Source organism: Alligator sinensis, unplaced genomic scaffold, assembly GCF_000455745.1.
Source record: "Alligator sinensis unplaced genomic scaffold, ASM45574v1 scaffold199_1, whole genome shotgun sequence".
Classification (NCBI taxonomy): domain Eukaryota; kingdom Metazoa; phylum Chordata; order Crocodylia; family Alligatoridae; genus Alligator; species Alligator sinensis.
Genome location: NW_005842008.1, coordinates 2590041 through 2599886, shown reverse-complemented (window position 1 = coordinate 2599886; position 9846 = coordinate 2590041). Strand labels below are relative to the sequence as shown.

Below are 9846 nucleotides of genomic sequence, written 5' to 3'. Positions count from 1 at the left end.
CGGGAACTCTTTGCAATGAGCATTTCTGTGCTGCAACAAAGAAATGCACCCTGCAAAGAAAGCTTCAAATTGGCGGGAAATTCTCCCTTGCACCGGGGTTCTCTTTTGCAGCAGAAAACTCCACCGTGCAAAGAAGCTGTAATTTAGCGGGGACAATTTAGCAGTGCCGAAGCACACACAAACAAAAATCACACCCTTTGGGTTGTGACAGGGGGATTTCTTCAAAGGCTTCGTGCCTCCACATGGGGTTTCCAGCACTCCAGCAGGAAGCCACACATGGAGGCACTGAGCTTGGCTGGCCCAATGGTATGTGGTTCTCACCTGCAGAGTGGCGACCCCCACATGCTAGCATGGAGCCAGCCCGATCTTGTTTGAAGGCACATGCTAGCAGGCCGGGCTGGGCTGACTCCGGGCCGTCACATGCAGCACCAGGGACTCAACCAGAAGCGCATGCTGCTGGGGGCTCTGCCTGCCATGGCCCTGAGCATCTCAAGGACCCGCCACCTGCTGCTGCCAATGGCAGGGACTGTGTACCATGGGGGTAGGGGAGGAGATTGACATGTGGTGGGGAGGTCCACACCCAACCACAAATCCCATGCCCACCCAGATGGGATGGGATTTTTGGCACAGATATTGATATACGATGAAATGTAAAAAAAAATAAGAGTAATTAATTTTGAATAATTTTGAATTTTTCTGCACATAATTCCTTGGGATGTAATATCAAATGTAGGAAGCAAAAGAGGAAAAAAAGAAAAATGTACCAGTGCCTGTGTTAAGTCACATGCACAAATACAGACAGGCAGTGAGAGAAGATACAAGTATTACTTAATGTAGGTATCCTGGTTTTCTCTGTTAAAAAAAATCCAAAATTCTCTTATAAAACCCCCAATATTCTCTTATTAAAAATCCCCAAATCCGCATTCTTTCCATGATTAAAATGAAATGCCACTATATATATAGGTTCCAGTCAAACAATGTTTTATTGCTATATTTACAATTGTAAGCAATTTAGAAGCCTACCAGTGCCTCAATCATTATAATAAAATAAATTCTAAATACCTATATATTTTGTTGTTTGATTTTGGTTTTTATTATGGAAAATCAGAGCTCCCCCTACCCCCTTTGCTCACCAGGATGTGGGTCTTGCTGCAGCTGCCCCTCCCTCTCCCCCTCCCACCTCCAGCTGCTTTGTGGTGCTGTCCAGACCTGATATGCCAGCGCCGTGCCCCTTCCCATGCAATTATGTCTCACTCCCAAGCCACTTCACTCTCATCCCTGCCGGTGTCCCTCACTCCCAACCTGCAGCCCCCTGGCCCTGCCAGTGTCCCTCACTCCTGACCCACAGCCCCCCATCTCTGCTGGTGCCCCTCACTCCCAACCCACAGGCCTCAGTCTAATTAGTACTAGTAAATACAAGCACTCTCCTATTGCAAAGTAAAAAACTCCACTGCAGTGCATGCGCAAATGTTGCCCTGACTGGCTGGGGCATGAGGGTGCTTTAGAGTGGGAGCTGCCTACCAGCTAGCCCCTTCCTGAAGCACCTTCATGCCCCAGCCAGTCTCTCCGCAGCACATTGAGCCAGGAGAAGCAGCCCTGGGCTGGTAGGCTGATCCCCAGGGGCCTCTGCCAGCCAGGGCTACTTTGCCCTGGCTCAACGTGGTATAATCCCATATATGCATGCAGACATGCACCCAGCAGCAATATGCTCTGGAGTGATTTTGTGTTGAAATCGCTCCAGAACTTATTGGTTTGCTAATGAAATCCACACCAAAAGAGAGACTTGGGCTCCATTGTATTTAATCTCGTCTAGCCATACACAGCTAAAGTTCTGTTAAGGCAACAGGCAGGCAAGGTTCTTTGAGTAGATGTGATATCTTTTATTAGACCAACTGAGTAGTTGGAAAAAAGTTCTTCGTAAGCTTTCAGGCGCAGTCACCCTTCTTCAGCCATAGGAAGTTTCTGCTGTTCTGAGACTCTAAGGAATGAAAGAAGCTAAAAGTGTGACAGGATGTCAGTGAAAATGTAAATTAGGAAATTAGGAAAACAAAAGGTAAAGCAGAGAAAGGGGGTGGGGAGAATGAAGAGGGAAAAACGCCAAAGGCGAGTAAGGGAGACTCTACAGTAGCAACAATCATTCAGGTTATAGTTATGACCCATTTTGTATTTTCCCATGTAACTACACCTTAGCCATTAGTCCAACATGGGTGGTGTAAGATAACTAAATATTTACTTTTGGGCGCAGTAGGTTGACTTTGTAAATGAACTAATTGCCATATTTCAAAGGTCCTTAAATAGCCAATTTTCTGAACTACCTGATCTGTTTCCTAACACTCAGCTGAAGCCTTTTGCTTCTCTTACTGTCGTCACTCAAGGAGATTTCTGCATGCTCTGAACGTGGTCTGTGTGCTTGATCTGTGGTAATTCCTGGAATTTCCCCATGTTCTCAGAGCCTCGTGTCACTATGTCACGAGTGATGGCATGGGAAAGAAGCTTAGAGACTGGAGGAATCCTCAGTGTTAAAGAATTACCAAAAGTCAGTGTCAATGAAGAAGTATATCTAGTCACAGAATCTGTGGTTAGCAATTCATATTAATGGCAGTTTTATGACCAAACCATCTTTTCTTTCAGTAGTTTTTGCAATTACTGATTTGGGAATAAGACAGTAGTTAAAAAAATCAGATATGAGAAGCCAGAAAGTTTTAAATGTTAGCTTCAAAGCACAATGCCTTACCAAGTCATACTTCCCCATGAGGAGAGTTCTCCTGACATGGACAGATTTTCCAAGAGAACTTCATTTATGCCAAGTCACTGGGCATGTCTACACATGCACTTTACTATCCAGTAGACTAATTTGCAGCATAGTAAAGTGTCACCATCTATACATGAGTGGAAATTAGGGTACAGCAGACTCAATTACTGCGCCATTGGATAGTCCCATCAGACACCAGTACTATCCAATGGCGGAATAAATTATCTGTGCTTAAATGCATATATAGATGGTGACATCCAGATTAGTTTACTCCAACTCAAATTGTGCCAGGATTTATTCTGTCACATTATATGCACATGCAGATGCACCCACTGTTCAGCAAAGCTCAATCTTAACGTGCTCTTACTACTCTTATATCAGGGGCCTTCTATTCTGTTCTGGTCCTTCTCTTTATTAAGACCTCAGTTTCTCTGCATCAAAGTCCCATGCCCCCTCCCCATACCCCCTCCCACTCTATCTCCAGGCCCATGTGCTAATCATTATAATCCTCAGGAAATGAATTATACTGCTGGGAAAATGGTATTAGGGTTAACTCAGTTTAGCTAGAGAGAGGATTAAAAAAGACTGCAGTTCAGACCATATGCTGTGTTCATTTAGCTTGTGCAATTCCTGCTCATTCAGTACGTCTCAACAAACCAGCCAGCGAATGGAACTTCCTTGACAGCTAATCTAATATCTAGATAAAGCTATACCATTTTGTAAACATGTAAAACTATGAATTCCTGCTCTGATTTTAATGCACAGTTTAGCAGATGAACAGTAGGGAGGGGAAAAAAAAGGGAGCTGGGGTTCAGATACAGCTAAAATGTTAAAAGGTTCAATGTCCTGGTTGAAAATACTTCCTTAGCTGATGCTATTGTGCTGCATTTTAACATTAAAACAAGCAAGCAAACACCACAAGTTGAGGGAAGAAGATTGTCAATATTCTCACTTGTCAATTTGCTAATTTTGATCAGCCTGTATTACAGCTTTAATCATGGGCAGAAAGTCTGGGAACAGCCACCAGTGCTATAGGAGAGACTGCACCCCCTACTCCCATTTCTCCCTGCACTGGGCAGGCATACCCTGCAGAAAGAGCAGCAATGGTGGACTTTTTTTAAGTTCCCCAAATCAGGTAAGAATCTTCCCTCTCTCCCACTTGGTCCCTGATCCCTTCCAATCTGTGTTCAGCAAAATGTTCCCTCCCCTTCATCCCTCTCCTTCCCCCACCTCCCACTGCTGCTGTCCCAGGCTGTGCCAAGGGTAGGGGGCAAGGCTTCAGAGCCACTCATGCCTGCTCCAGCTGGGAGCTGGCACTGGCTGCAGACAGTGGCAGCAGTGGTGGTGGGAGCAGTGGCAGTGGTAACACGTGGGTTCCGATTCCCCCACACAGGCTCCCAAGCTGGCAATGAACACACCCCAAAAGAAGGAGGGAGGAGCTATCTACCCACTGCTGCTGCTATCCCCAGCGGAGCTTGGATCACTACAGAGCCAAACTGGAGTGGGGCATAAGTGGCTGTGGAAGGGGGAATGGGAGAGGGGATGGGATGTGCCATGGAGAGGAAAAGAGTGGGAATTATTACTTTTTTCAGGGACTTAAATAGAAGTCCCCAACTGCTGCTCCCATGGCATCAACTGAAAAGGAGCTACAGCTGGCCACATTCTCCCTCTGGATCTGCCCCTGGCTTTAATATTGCTTAACATAAGGCATTACAACAGAGTTAAAATTATCTCAGTAACATTATTATACAATAACCCTAACTCTGCCTTCACTGACACCCATGAAATCGCATTGCTTCCATCGTGATTTTGCCCAGTAAGACGAATTACCAAATTGCTTGTGAGGCTGGGGGAGGGGAGGAGAGAAAAGGGGAAGAAAGAGAGACAGAGCAAGAGAATGAACGTATGATACTTCAAATGCATCTAACTTGGTAGAGATGGGCACCTGGGCAAAAGCTGCCATGTTCTTGTAATGGCAATGATATTGAAACTTTAATAGAATACACAGAAGTCTGTGAACTTTTCTAGCTGTAGCTCTGGCTATCTAAGCAATTAATTAAAACACTGCATTGGGCTGCTGCTGTTTGGAAAAGTAGTTATAATAGGCGTGGTATGTTAAGTGGAGCGAGTGAGCAAATACAGAGGCTAAAATGTGTTTGAAAATGGGAAGCACAACGCTGCAAAGAATGCAGCTGTCTTCAACAAGCAACTTTGAGGGCCCTTCCATAGAATTTATCCTCCCAAGCAAAACATGACGGGGAAGCAAATTAAAATTAAGTGGGTGATAAGCATTTTTTTTACAATAGCATGATTTTCTTAGTCTGACTGACAAAATTCTGCTCATTCTCATTTACTTGTATGCAACCACACAGATTCATTGTGCCTTCTTCAGTCCAGTGGAAAGTAAGTGTGTAGCAGAGAACAAAATCTGCACAGCTGTGGAAATTTGACCAGAAATCTCTTGTGTTCTTCATTCCCAGAACAAGGAAAATAAAAATCCACAGTGTAACATTTGTATTAATTTGTTTTCCTTAAACCCCAATCTTGATTCAAACTCAACCCCTAACTCGGTGAAGTGGAAATAGTTTTGGAAGGGGGCATCATTATCTCCTAGGTTCAACCTTTGAAAAATAGAATGATCCCATGCTGGGAATAATACACCAGGGCAAGAATATAACTAAAGGTTGGGCGGTGCTTTAATTAGCACCTATGTAGGGCAGTTTATATGGATGCAAGAAGTGCTTGCTTTGCTTAGTGTGCTGAAATATATACCTAGTAATATGCCTACCACTATGTGAGGCCTTTGTGTTTGCCAAGCCAGAAACAAAATCACCCCTTTATTTAAGGATTATTGAATGTTTGTTTCCTGGTTTTTAGAAATAAAACCAGCCTTTGAGCAAATACAAAACCCATGGTTAAAGGAAGTCTCACAAACCCAGTACATAAGTCCACAAAGAAATGTTTGTAATTATTCAATGGGATTATTTTAAAGCACTAGAAAAAGCACATCTTGTCTTGCTGATGAATACGACACAGGTGACACATTTTTGTTTGAATAAACTTATAAAAGGAATACAACTAGATGTCATTAATTTGTAAATGACATCAGCAGCTGCTCTGAAGCTTAATCGAGCATTAACTAATATCCATTTAAAAACAAATTACTGAGGCTAAAACAGTTTCTAAAGATTGTGAATAATTCCATGACTGAACAATCACAACTGACCAGAGTTGGGGGGAAAAAAATAAAAGCCAAGTCAAGAGTAAACTGTCTTTTTATCCCATTTACACTCAGGCCTGTTTACATCAGTCTGGCAGTGTAACATGATCTTAAAGTCTGCACAAATACACTTTACACCTCGCTGTAACCCGAATATGAGATGAAGAATTATGGCTAGGTACAGACATTCAAAAAGCCTGAGGCAGAATCAAGCTAAGTTATGTGGTTTTCTGTAAGTGGCATAGTTTAGATCAGTAGTGAACAGAACACACAGGTGCCCTTTGATTGGGGTGGGGAATATTAGACCACGTTCCATCATCTTTAAACCAGACTTTGTGAGCCGAACTTCTGTTCTGTTATGGGTATAGGCCTGTTTTGTGTGCCAAACTTCTGTTCTGTTAGGGCTATAGACCAGTTTCCAATCACTTATACTGGTAAAAGTATAATGTCTGTATCTGGCTTGAGTGGTACAGGGGTATAGAGTAACTATTATTCCAGAAGAGACTGAAAAGGCTAGGACTTCCTTTTAGAAAGGAGAAGGCTGAGGGGAGATAAAGACAAAGGTCTATATAATCATGAAGGACAGAAATAAAGGGTGTGAACAGAACTGCAGCTCCCAGCTGTAACTCAGAACATGTTCTGCAAAGCGTTTTGAGTTACAACATTACCTCAGACCACACGGAAGTTCGCTGTTGGTTCCAGGGGGAGGGGAATCCAGCTGCTGCTGGGATCCTGAACCCAGGTTCCCGTAGCAATGGCCAGGACTCTGAGCCCGTGCTCAGTTTTTAGAACAAGAGGGGAGAAAGGCAGCGGAGGGAGCTCATTCTTGGGGCTCCCCAGCTGGTGCTGAAGGGTGGGGTGGGAGAATTGGAGCCCTCCCCTCCCACCTTGGGGATGCTCCAATACCCCTGCCCACCCTCTGGGGGGGGGGGGCAGGGGCTGAAAAACCCCCCGACTGAACTCCCTCTGCTCCCTTTCTTTTCTCCCTATCTGAAAACAGCAGCAGGCTGTGAGCTCTGTAGACCCAAGTTACAGAAAATGCTACGTTTTGAAATGTCTATCTGATACCTTATGCAATGAGGGGGCAGATGTTCACCTGATTGGCCACTTATTAATCTGTCTGCAGCTGTGCACTTGTGTTTGGTCATGGCTATAGACTGCTTTCTGTGGCCAGATTGGGTGAAAATTGTCACTCCTATCTGCACCCCTAAAGTGAGTAGGGAACTACTATTCACCACATCCTAATATAAAAGAAGTACTGGACATCCACTAAAATTATAAGGAGTTGGGTTTATATTAAACAAGAAGTACTTTTTATATAAAGGATAGTTAATTTGATTAATTTATAGTGGAGGGGAGGTTGTGGAAGCAGGCAGTATAAACAAATTGAAAAAGGGATTAGAAAAATTCATGGAGGACAGGTCCGTTGGGAGCTATTAAACAGAACCATCAGGGCTGCATCCTCTGACTTTTCTAAACCGATGACAGTTAGATGCTAGGGAGAGTATGACAGGGGATGAACCACTCTAGACATGCCCTGCTCACATACTCTCCCTCTAAAGCATCATTTGCCACTGTTGGAGACAGGATACTAAGTGGATCATTGGTTTGACCTAGTAAGACACTTCTCATGTTCTTTTGGTGCAAAGCTGGTACACCTTGTTCTGCACCACTCCTCTTCCTCTGAGCTCCCAGCATAGGTGATGTATCAGGAAATGAGTGCAAACTGGTAGGAGGTCTATTTGAGGTGCATGTGTTGTTACCTCTCAGCTCCATGTTGTTGGGGAACCCTGACACAGGACACAGCCTGTCTGACTCACAAAGATTTCCACCCCTTCCCCTCCTCTACCTGAACAAGAACTGATTACAAAAGACAATGAAGATGCAGTGGGAGATGCACCTAAAGCCCTCCAGATAAGGGTGACAAGAGTGAAACAGCTGCCCTAGGTCTCATTTGCATGCAAGATGGAACCAGATGACAGTTCATTTACATGGGAGATGGAGAACAGAACGCCCGAAGCAAAGACCGCAGTGAATTCTGGGACCAGAGAAGCAGAGGAGCACTGCATGATGGGGAATTTGTGCTCCAAATGTTAATCGACCCATATTTACACACACCCAGCTCAGCATTTATCAGACCAATTCTAATCTGGATTTACAAAGGACTAACGAGTCAGAGGGGGTATGGGCAACATTTGAACAATGGTTAAGGGTTCATCACAGCGTCCAGCCTGTTGGAACCCTGACCACAAGTGTTGTCATACTTTTCCCGGGATGACTGGTGGAAGTCCTTCCCACAAAAGTTAGGAAAAGTCATGCTAAGCTGAGGCTTATTCACAACAGGTAAAAATCCAAAACCCTGACGCTGCAAGCTATCTATAGTTTCTGAAGAAAAAATGAGGTATCCCATCCAGTATATCTACTATCCATAGGAATTTCAAGCTGGCTCCTAAGTATCTGGTTACTCCTTAAAAACTTATGTTCTTCCTGGTTGTTAATCAGTTTCTTGAGATGTTCCAAACCAGATAACCCTTTGTCAATAGAAAAGACAATTATTTACACCATTAAAAAACATGCTTTGAAGAAGCTGAACTGGGGCTATAAAAATCTAAAAAAAGCAGCAAAGTGTGCTTCAAGAGGAGAAGTCTCTCTGACACCATCCGCTGTTGTTCTTGAGAAGCTAGAAGAAACAGATAGTCTCCCTTCAAGGGGCTGGAAGAACAGATCATCTCTTCAAGGACTGTGCCTGTCAGTTTGCAGCCTGAGTACCTTGGACTGGTGAGATCCCAGTGCTCTCTCTCTCTTTTCTCTCTAGGCATAAACTTCTGAACCCGAACTGCATTAGTTAAGCTTGAGCTAAATTTCCCCAAATACTTAGTGAAATCAGGGTAATATTGTAATTGTGTTTGTGTTTGTTTTTCTTTTGCATGTCTATTACTACTAGTACCATTATATATTTCATATGCTTAGCAATAAATAACTTTTATAGTCAAACTGGTAGTAATTAGGTATATTTTTCCTTCTCTAGTTCTCCTTCCCCACTTGCTCTGCAGCAACGCTTCTTTTACGTAAGCTAAAGATCCCTGTGAAGCCCAAAAATACTGTGAGGTCTGCTCATTAAGAGGCTAAAGATTGGGACGTGCTGAGTCTGAAACACATAAAGGGATCAGCTTGTACAGGCTGATTGACCCAGTTGGCTCAGACGTGCCCTAATGCACTGAATGCTGGTCCATGAGGGTGTCAGCTGGACACCCAGCCGGATTCAGAGGTATTCTGTTCACCTGTATGCTTGTGTCTGACTGCATTTTATTGTTACCTTAATGAACTGATTCCTGGCATATGAGGGTGTCAGCCTGTCCATGCTGATCAACCCGGCTGGGTCAGGCGTGTCACGTTAATCTGTGTGTGTTTGTGTGTGTATGTATGACTGATCTGGTGACTGGAGGAACTCAGCCCCGTTGAAACTGAGTCCTGCAAGATAGCTCCATTGGGGGTGAAGACTTGCAGAAGGGAGATATACAGCTCCGTATAGAAACACAAGTAACACAAGCTTCACATTGATAGAATTACAAAAACCCTAGAAACATATCCCTAATAAATGAGCACACCCCAAAGTGATGGGCAAATCTAGTAACAGTGTCCTGGTGACAGGTGGCCCACTGGGAGCTGTTTCAATTGGTATAGTTTTGAGCAATATTAAGCTCCATGCTTTAAAAAGTCCAAACAAATTACTTTACTTACATTTCTTTGCAACAGCTTAGATTATTAAAATAAAATGAATTTTATATACCTAATTTAAATTTAATTTCTACTGATGCAGGCAACAACATTGACTAGTTCAGTCCACCTGGCAGGATTGCTTCAGAGGTGCACA

The 9846-nt window shown here is 43.7% G+C and overlaps 1 long non-coding RNA gene across 1 annotated transcript in view; it reads right to left on the bottom strand.

Annotated features, from left to right (window-relative positions):
* Positions 1 to 1930: 1930 nt before the first annotated feature.
* The window catches only part of LOC112549964, a 46545-nt gene continuing 38629 nt past the window's right edge, over positions 1931 to 9846 (bottom strand). Inside the window, exon 3 of the long non-coding RNA XR_003093622.1 lies at positions 1931 to 1978. This is a non-coding gene — a long non-coding RNA (uncharacterized LOC112549964). The remainder of the gene's footprint in view (positions 1979 to 9846) is intronic.